The sequence below is a fragment of the Silene latifolia genome, chromosome 2, assembly GCF_048544455.1.
Source record: "Silene latifolia isolate original U9 population chromosome 2, ASM4854445v1, whole genome shotgun sequence".
NCBI classification, from domain to species: domain Eukaryota; kingdom Viridiplantae; phylum Streptophyta; class Magnoliopsida; order Caryophyllales; family Caryophyllaceae; genus Silene; species Silene latifolia.
Genome location: NC_133527.1, coordinates 119135919 through 119143508, shown reverse-complemented (window position 1 = coordinate 119143508; position 7590 = coordinate 119135919). Strand labels below are relative to the sequence as shown.

The following is a 7590-nucleotide window of genomic DNA, read 5'->3' as shown; positions in this document are numbered from 1 at the left end:
TTTCATCTCCGATTAGAATCACTTGAAAATCAGTTGTAGAACCCGATATATGGCTTTTCAAAGTAGGCACTAGTAATTTGAAGCTCTTCCTTTGCTCGCCTAGCTACCTTACTTCTATGCGCATCTCAAAATAGTAGTCTCCAAGCTCCGACTCAACTCATCTCCTAAATGCATGCATAGGGACATGTATTAAGCTTGATTATGCTCCTCTCCGGTTCATACCTGCAAATAATACAAGACAAACCAAGGTAGACTATTCGGGAGACATTTGTTGCTTAATACTACGTAATATGCGTAGAAATGCGTGCAAATACGGCACAAAAAGTCTATATAAAATGCACGCATCAAAATTTCCCAAACCAAACCTTTGCTTGTCCCCAAGAAAACTAAAAATGCAACTAATGATAACTAATGGAACAGGACCAACTTGTCAGCTATAAATCGTCCACCCAAGCCAATTTAATGCAACAACCAACGAAGTGGCGAATGACAAGTGCAAATGAGTTAAATAATTGCTTTAAACTATCGAACTGTCGACCTTGCAAGACTCATATATATCGGACTCCCGCGGGTCGCTCATCACACAAATTAGGCACAAGGTGATTATAATTTTAATGAGATAGAAAGAAGTAAAAACACTCACTAACTCGACCTATAAGAACATGCATGCAGCTAACATGAAACCAATTTCTACCTATCGTACATATGCATTCCAACCAATCAGAACTAGAACACACACCAAGGACTTACATATAATGTGAGATGAGGTAATTGGGTAAGAAGGGGCAAAATAAATTTGGATAAGTGGAGGTAAAGCCAAGCTAGTTCTTCCATAAACAAATAGTAAACTCTCTCCGCTTCGCTACTCAATACAAAAGCGCAGAACTGTGCCATTGTGGCAGAACATCACTCACATCAACAAAAGACTCCCCATAAAAATTAATGATAAGCATGGGAGTATTATCCAACGATCTTTTTCATATGTTTTTTTTTCTTTTTCTTCATCATTTTTTCTTTCTTTCATATTTCCTTTTCAATCTTTTTCATTTTATTTTTCCAATTCACTACTTCAATTCATACCACGAACTTCAAGTTTTTCAAAGCGAGTCAAATAGACATGGATAACAGCATACCCGCAAAAACCACTGAACTAGCTTGACAGGGCAGGTTAAGTTTGGATGTAGTTAAGGGGTCAAAAGGCGAATTTGGGTAATGTGAAGTTAATGGGTAGTAATGAAACAAGGGTTGTAAGTTACCTCTCCACGTGTGTCACCACCGCAAACCGAATGCATACACGTACCGAGAAAAAGAGCGTCATGCACGTGCAAAATGATGTTACATGTCTAACAGAGAGTACTACTCACATCCTATATGAAACTGGGCATGAACGTCACCAGTTTATTAAGCTCAAAACCTTAGAATGTATATGTAGCTTTCCAATAAGAGAATCAAGTCTATTCGCTCAGATAAGTTTAAACCAAAAACTCGTAGATTATGCACATTACCATACAAAACAAAACGTTAAGAATGCGCAAGGCAAGGGTTAAAGACTCAAAATAGCATTAAAGTTCAATGTTCAGACTCAACCTAAATGCATAAATAAACGTGAAAATTTAATTTTGATTTTATGGGAAATTTAGAATAAAAACAGCAATGCATGCAAAAATAAATAAACGTGTAAACTGAAATGCAATAAAACACATGCAGACCTAGATATGGATGCATGCCTCCCCAAACCAAACCGTACAATGCCCTCATTGTACCAAAAATAGGGAAAGAAAATGCAAACTGAGGAAAAAAGGAGAGTGGGACTCGGTAATCTTACAAGATAATATGAAGTAGGGACCTCCCCAAACCGACCAGCAAAATGGGAGGTCGCAAATAGCCCACTAACATCGTAGCACGCGAATCAAATCAGAAGGACTCGATCAAAAGGACAAAGTATCCGATCGAGTAAAATGGGCATCAAAGTTGCTCGATCGAGGAAGTAAAGCTCTCGATCGAGATGTCCTCTATTGTAGGTACTCGATCGAGGGGAAGAGATGTTCGATCGAGTATATTGAGCAGCAAAAACGTTCGATCGAGGAAGTAAGGATCTCGATCGAACAGTCCACGTGAGATTCCAGCAAAACGCAACAAAAATTTTACGGGACTAACAAAATAGCTTAAATGTTCAGCACATTGTTTGCAAAACTAGCATCTAAAGCACACAAAAAATTTTAAAAAAGTTTGAAAAAAATTACAACAAATTAGAAGCCGGGTTGCCTCCCAGATAGCGTAGGTTTAAGAGATCCCGCACGACCTTTTGACTTCAATTATCTGGCTCGTCTGGATTGTCGAAGTAGAGAACTTCAACTTTGCCACTCAAGTTATTTGTTTCATATTAATGCTTCACGTATTGGTCATTCACTTTAAATATTTCACCCTCGGAATTCTCTAGTTCAACGGACCCAAATTTGGTGACATCAGTCACTGTATATGGGCCACTCCACCTGGACTTCAGCTTACCAGGAAACAAGTGCAGTCGGGTATTAAATAACAACACCTGCCCGATATGGAATTCTCGAGGTATGATCCTTTTGTAGTGCCATCTCTTCATTTTCTCTTTGTAGATGCGTGAGCTATCATAGGCATTTAGCCTAAACTCCTCCAGTTCATCTAGCTGCAACAAATGATTATGACCAGACAACTTAGGATCATATTTTAGTTCACGAATAGCCCACCAAGCCTTACACTCTAACTCAACAGGTAAATGATAAAACCTCCCATAAACCAACCGATATGGTGATGCACTAATCCGTGTTTTAAAAGCAGTCCGATATGCCCATAATGTGTCATCCAATTTCAGACTCCAGCCCTTCCGTGATTTAGAAACTATCTTAGCCAAAATCTCTTTTAGTTCCCTATTAGAGACCTCAACATGCCCACTAGTTTGGGGATGATACCCCAAACCACGACGATGTTGGACACCGACTTTAGACAGTATAGATGTAAGTTTCTTTTCTTGAAAGTGCATTCCCCCATCACTAATGACGACCCTAGGAACACCAAATTGGGGAAAAATAATCTTTTTAAACATTTTAATCACAGTCTTGGCATCACAGTTAGGTGAAGCAATCGCTTCCACCCATTTAGACACATAATCTACAGCTACCAATATATACCTGTTACCTTTACTAGACGGGAATGGTCCTTGGAAATCGATGCCCCATACATAAAAAACGTCGACCTCTAGAATGCCATTTTGTGTCATCTCATGTCTCTTAGATATATTCCCAGAGCGTTGGCAAGCATCACAAGCTGAAACAAACACATTAGCATCGACAAACAGAGTAGGCCAGTAAAAACCAGATTGAAGTACCTTAGCTACGGTTCGTGATGGACCGTGGTGACCACCATAAGAGGATGAATGACAGCCTTTTAAGATTGTTTTGGTCTCCCACTGCGGAATACACCATCTGTAGAGACCGTCTGCACACTCCTGAAATAAATAAGGGTCATCCCAGAAGCACTGGTTTGCATTATAAAGAAATCGCTTCCTCTGCTGATAAGACAGGTCTGGTGGCAGCTCGCCACTAACAACATAGTAAGCCAAATCTACATACCATGGATCATGGTTAGTATTAGTAAATATAACAAATAAAGAATCATCAGGGAAAGAATCATCAATAGGCAAAGGATCCTCTCCCTCCTGCTACGGTAATCGCGACAGGTGATCAGCTACTACATTCTTTGCGCCCGTCTTATCTTTGATTTGCATATCAAATTCCTGGAGAAGGAGTATCCATCTCAGCAGTCATGGCTTAGCTTCCTTTTTAGCAAGAGGTGTCTCAGCGCTGCATGGTCCGTAAAAACAGTAACTTCCGAACCTATCAAATAAGAGCGAAATTTCTCCAACGCATAAACCACAGCTAATAGCTCCTTCTCAGTAGTCGTGTACTTCACTTGAGCCTCATCCAGAGTTCGGCTCGCATAGTAGATTGCACTTAAAGGTTTGTATTTCCGCTGGCCTAACACCGCTCCTAGTGCATAATCACTAGCATCACAAATAATCTCGAATGGCAGCTGCCAATTTGGAGGCTGGATAATCGGTGCTGAAATAAAGGCCTGCTTCAACCTATTAAAAGTAGAAAGACACTCATCAGTAAATGCAAAGGGGGCATGCTTAAGCAACAGTTGTGTAAGTGGTTTAGCAATTTTTGAAAAATCCTTGATGAACCGGCGATAAAAGCTGGCATGATCAAGGAAACTCCCCACTCCTTTAACATTAACAGGAGGGGGCAATTGTTGAATCACTTGCACCTTTGCCTTATCAACCTCGATACCCCTATCAGAAACTAAGTGCCCTAAGATAACTCCCTCGTTGACTATAAAGTGGCACTTCTCCAAGTTAAGCAAAAGATTAACCTTAATGCAGCGCTGCAACACTTTATCAAGGTTAGACAGACAATTATCAAAATCACTCCCATAGACGCTAAAATCGTCCATAAAGACCTCCATAATAGACTCTATATACTCAGAAAATATCCCCATCATACACCTTTGAAAGGTGGCAGGGGCATTACACAAATCAAAAGGCATTCTACGATAAGCAAAAACACCTTGAGGACAGGTAAAAGTAGTCTTTTCCTGATCATCCGGATGAATAGGGATCTGAAAGAACCATGAGTATCCATCTAAATAACATAAAAACTTATGAGAGGCTAAACTTTCTACCATCTGATCAATGAAAGGGAGAGGGAAATGATCTTTCTTTGCGGTGACATTCAGCTTTCTGTAGTCTATACACATCCACCAACCAGTTACTACTCTAGTGGGTATTAATTCATTTTTGTCATTCTTAACCACAGTAATTCCTCCTTTCTTAGGAAACACCTGAACTGGACTCACCTATTTAGAATGACCAATAGAGTAGATAATACCTGCATTGAGTAGCTTCATTACCTCAGCCATCACAACATCTTGCATCTTTAGATTCAGCCTGCGTTGACCTTGTCTGCAAGGTTTGTGATCTTCCTCTAGCTCAATTTTGTGCATACAAATGTCAGGACTGATGCTTTGAATATCATCCAATGAATAACTCATTGCTTTCCTATTTTTCTTAAGAATAACTAACAAAGTGATCAGCTGATTATCATCCAATTTGGCACTAATAATGAGTGGATACTGCTTAGTATCATCTAAAAATGCATATTTAATATGAGAAGGAAGAGGCTTACGCTGAGTTACCTTTACCTCCATAGCGCAAAGAGTATTTACCAATTTTTCCACTCTCTCTCCTTCAGCGTTGGTGAGTTCATGCTCATCTATCGCAGCTTCAAGCAAATCCAACACAGTGTCTTTTTTCACTGGGTTATCTGCACACTCATCTAACAACATCAAAGCTTCCAGTGAATCCTTTATCAAGGAATCCTACCAGAACACATAAACAGACTCGTCAACGATATCAACTGAATAACAAGTATCCTCTATCATTGGTCGAGCAAGTGTACCAGGCAAACTGAAAGTGATAGCGTCATCCCCCACTGCAAGAGTCAAACGCCCTTATTTGACATCAATTATAGCCCCAACTGTACCTAAGAATGGTCTTCCTAATATAATTAGGGTCCGGGTATCCTCAGCTATGTCGAAGATAATGAAATCTACCGGTATAAAGAACTGGCCTACTTTAACAGGCACGTCTTCTAGGATATCTAAGGGTCGTCTAACCGATCTATCAGCCATCTGGAGGGTGATATTACTCAATTTAAGGTGACCTATATTAAGTTTCTTGCAGACAGAGTTAGGCATGACACTGACACTGGCTCCTAAATCACAGAGAGCCTTATCTATCACTTCATTTCCTATGGTACATGTAATAGAGAAACTACCCGGGTCTTTCATTTTAGGTGGAGCTTTTTTAAGAATTAAATTACTAGACTCTTCCATAAATGCAACAGTCTCGAATTCCCTAAGCTCTCTCTTACACGTCAAAATATCTTTCATAAATTTTGCATAAGTAGGTACCTAGGTGATTAGCTCGGTAAAAGGAACGGTCACCTGAAGATTCTTGACCACATCTACAAGTTTATCGTACTGTCGCTCGACCTTAGCATCTTTTAAACGTCCCGGATAAGGAATTTTGGTAACAATAAGCGGGTCTGCGACTTTCTCCTTACCTTTATCTAAACGTGGCATCTCCACAGCAGAGGAGGACGACACACCAGTAGGTCTAGACTTTGAAACAATATCTGTACTGTTACTTGTACTCAATCGAGTACAATGTTCACTCGATCGAGAGCTTTCTTCACGGGATTCACTCGATCGAGAACTGCAACCCTCTCGATCGAGAACATCAAATTGGACACTATTCGATCGAGAGCCTTGATCACTCGATCGAGTACTTTCAGAGCAGAAATCGCTCGATCTAGTATCAGATTCACTCGATCGAGGACATGGACGATGCTCAGGAGGGAAGTCATCAGTTTGTTCTTCCAAAACAGTTTCCGGACTTTCATTAACAGATAAATCAGCATTTTCTGGCATTTTTGGTTTATCATAGGTAAGACCATTTCAGAGATTGATTGCATTAAGCAGGTCGCAAGTAGGTGAGCGATTCACTTGATTTATTTGCTCGGATATAAGTTGCGCGACTTGGTCTTGCAACTTTTCGATAGAATTTTCAGCTTCGTCCGACTTTCTTTCGAGTTGAAGTGTTAGGGATAGCACCAAGGACTTCAACTCCACAATTTTTATATTTGTAGAAGGTGAATTGACTTGTTGTGACATCGTATTAGGAGGACTAGAAGTACTTGGCATGGTCAAATCTTCATAAAGTTTAAAGAACGGAACCCCTTGCTTAAATTGTTGGTAAGCACGAACTCGCTCTACATCCGCCATACAAGTAATAGGATCGTGTCCTTCGGTACCGCATCTACCATAAATCACCTCTTGCTCAATCATAGCATGGACTTGCTCATGTGCACCTGAATTTTGTAGAATCTTCGAATTATCAGACCTTCCACTAGGACTTTCTACTTCAGCTACTATAGATTCGCAAGCTCTTTCATTCACTCGTCTACCCCCTCTGGTATTCCCATACTCAGCTACATGAATGACCATTTTTTCAATAAGACGCCATCCCTTATCATCTTCAACATTTTTCTGAAATCTCCCCTTGGCTGCATTATCCAACACGGCTCTTTGATCAGCATACCACCCATCGTAAAATTGGGTGCATAAGAACAATCGTTGGAAACCATGGTGAGGTACAGAGCGAACTAACTTCTTGAACCTAGTCCAAGCTTCATTCAAATATTCAGTAGCTAATTGTGTAAAAGTGGTGATTTTGTCTCTCAGTGCATTGGTGCACTGTGGTGGAAAATACCTTCTGTAGAAAGTTAAGGCTAGGGAATTCCGGTCAGTAACACCAGCAGCTTCCCTATCCAAATATCTCAACCATTCTCGGGCGTCATCAGTCAAAGAAAAAGGAAAAAGGACTCCCTTGACCCTATCCTGTGTCACCCCAGCAGCTAAAGGAATGGTAGAGCAATACTCCGTAAATAACTATATGCTTACATGGATCCTCGCTTGCTAACCCCTTGAAGAGAT

At 40.3% G+C, this 7590-nt stretch overlaps 1 non-coding gene across 1 annotated transcript; it reads left to right on the top strand.

Moving 5' to 3' along the window:
* Nucleotides 1-7234: 7234 nt before the first annotated feature.
* On the top strand, nucleotides 7235-7341 carry LOC141645229 (small nucleolar RNA R71). The gene has a single exon (XR_012544813.1). It is a non-coding gene; the product is annotated as a small nucleolar RNA R71 (small nucleolar RNA).
* The last annotated feature ends 249 nt before the right edge of the window (nucleotides 7342-7590 follow it).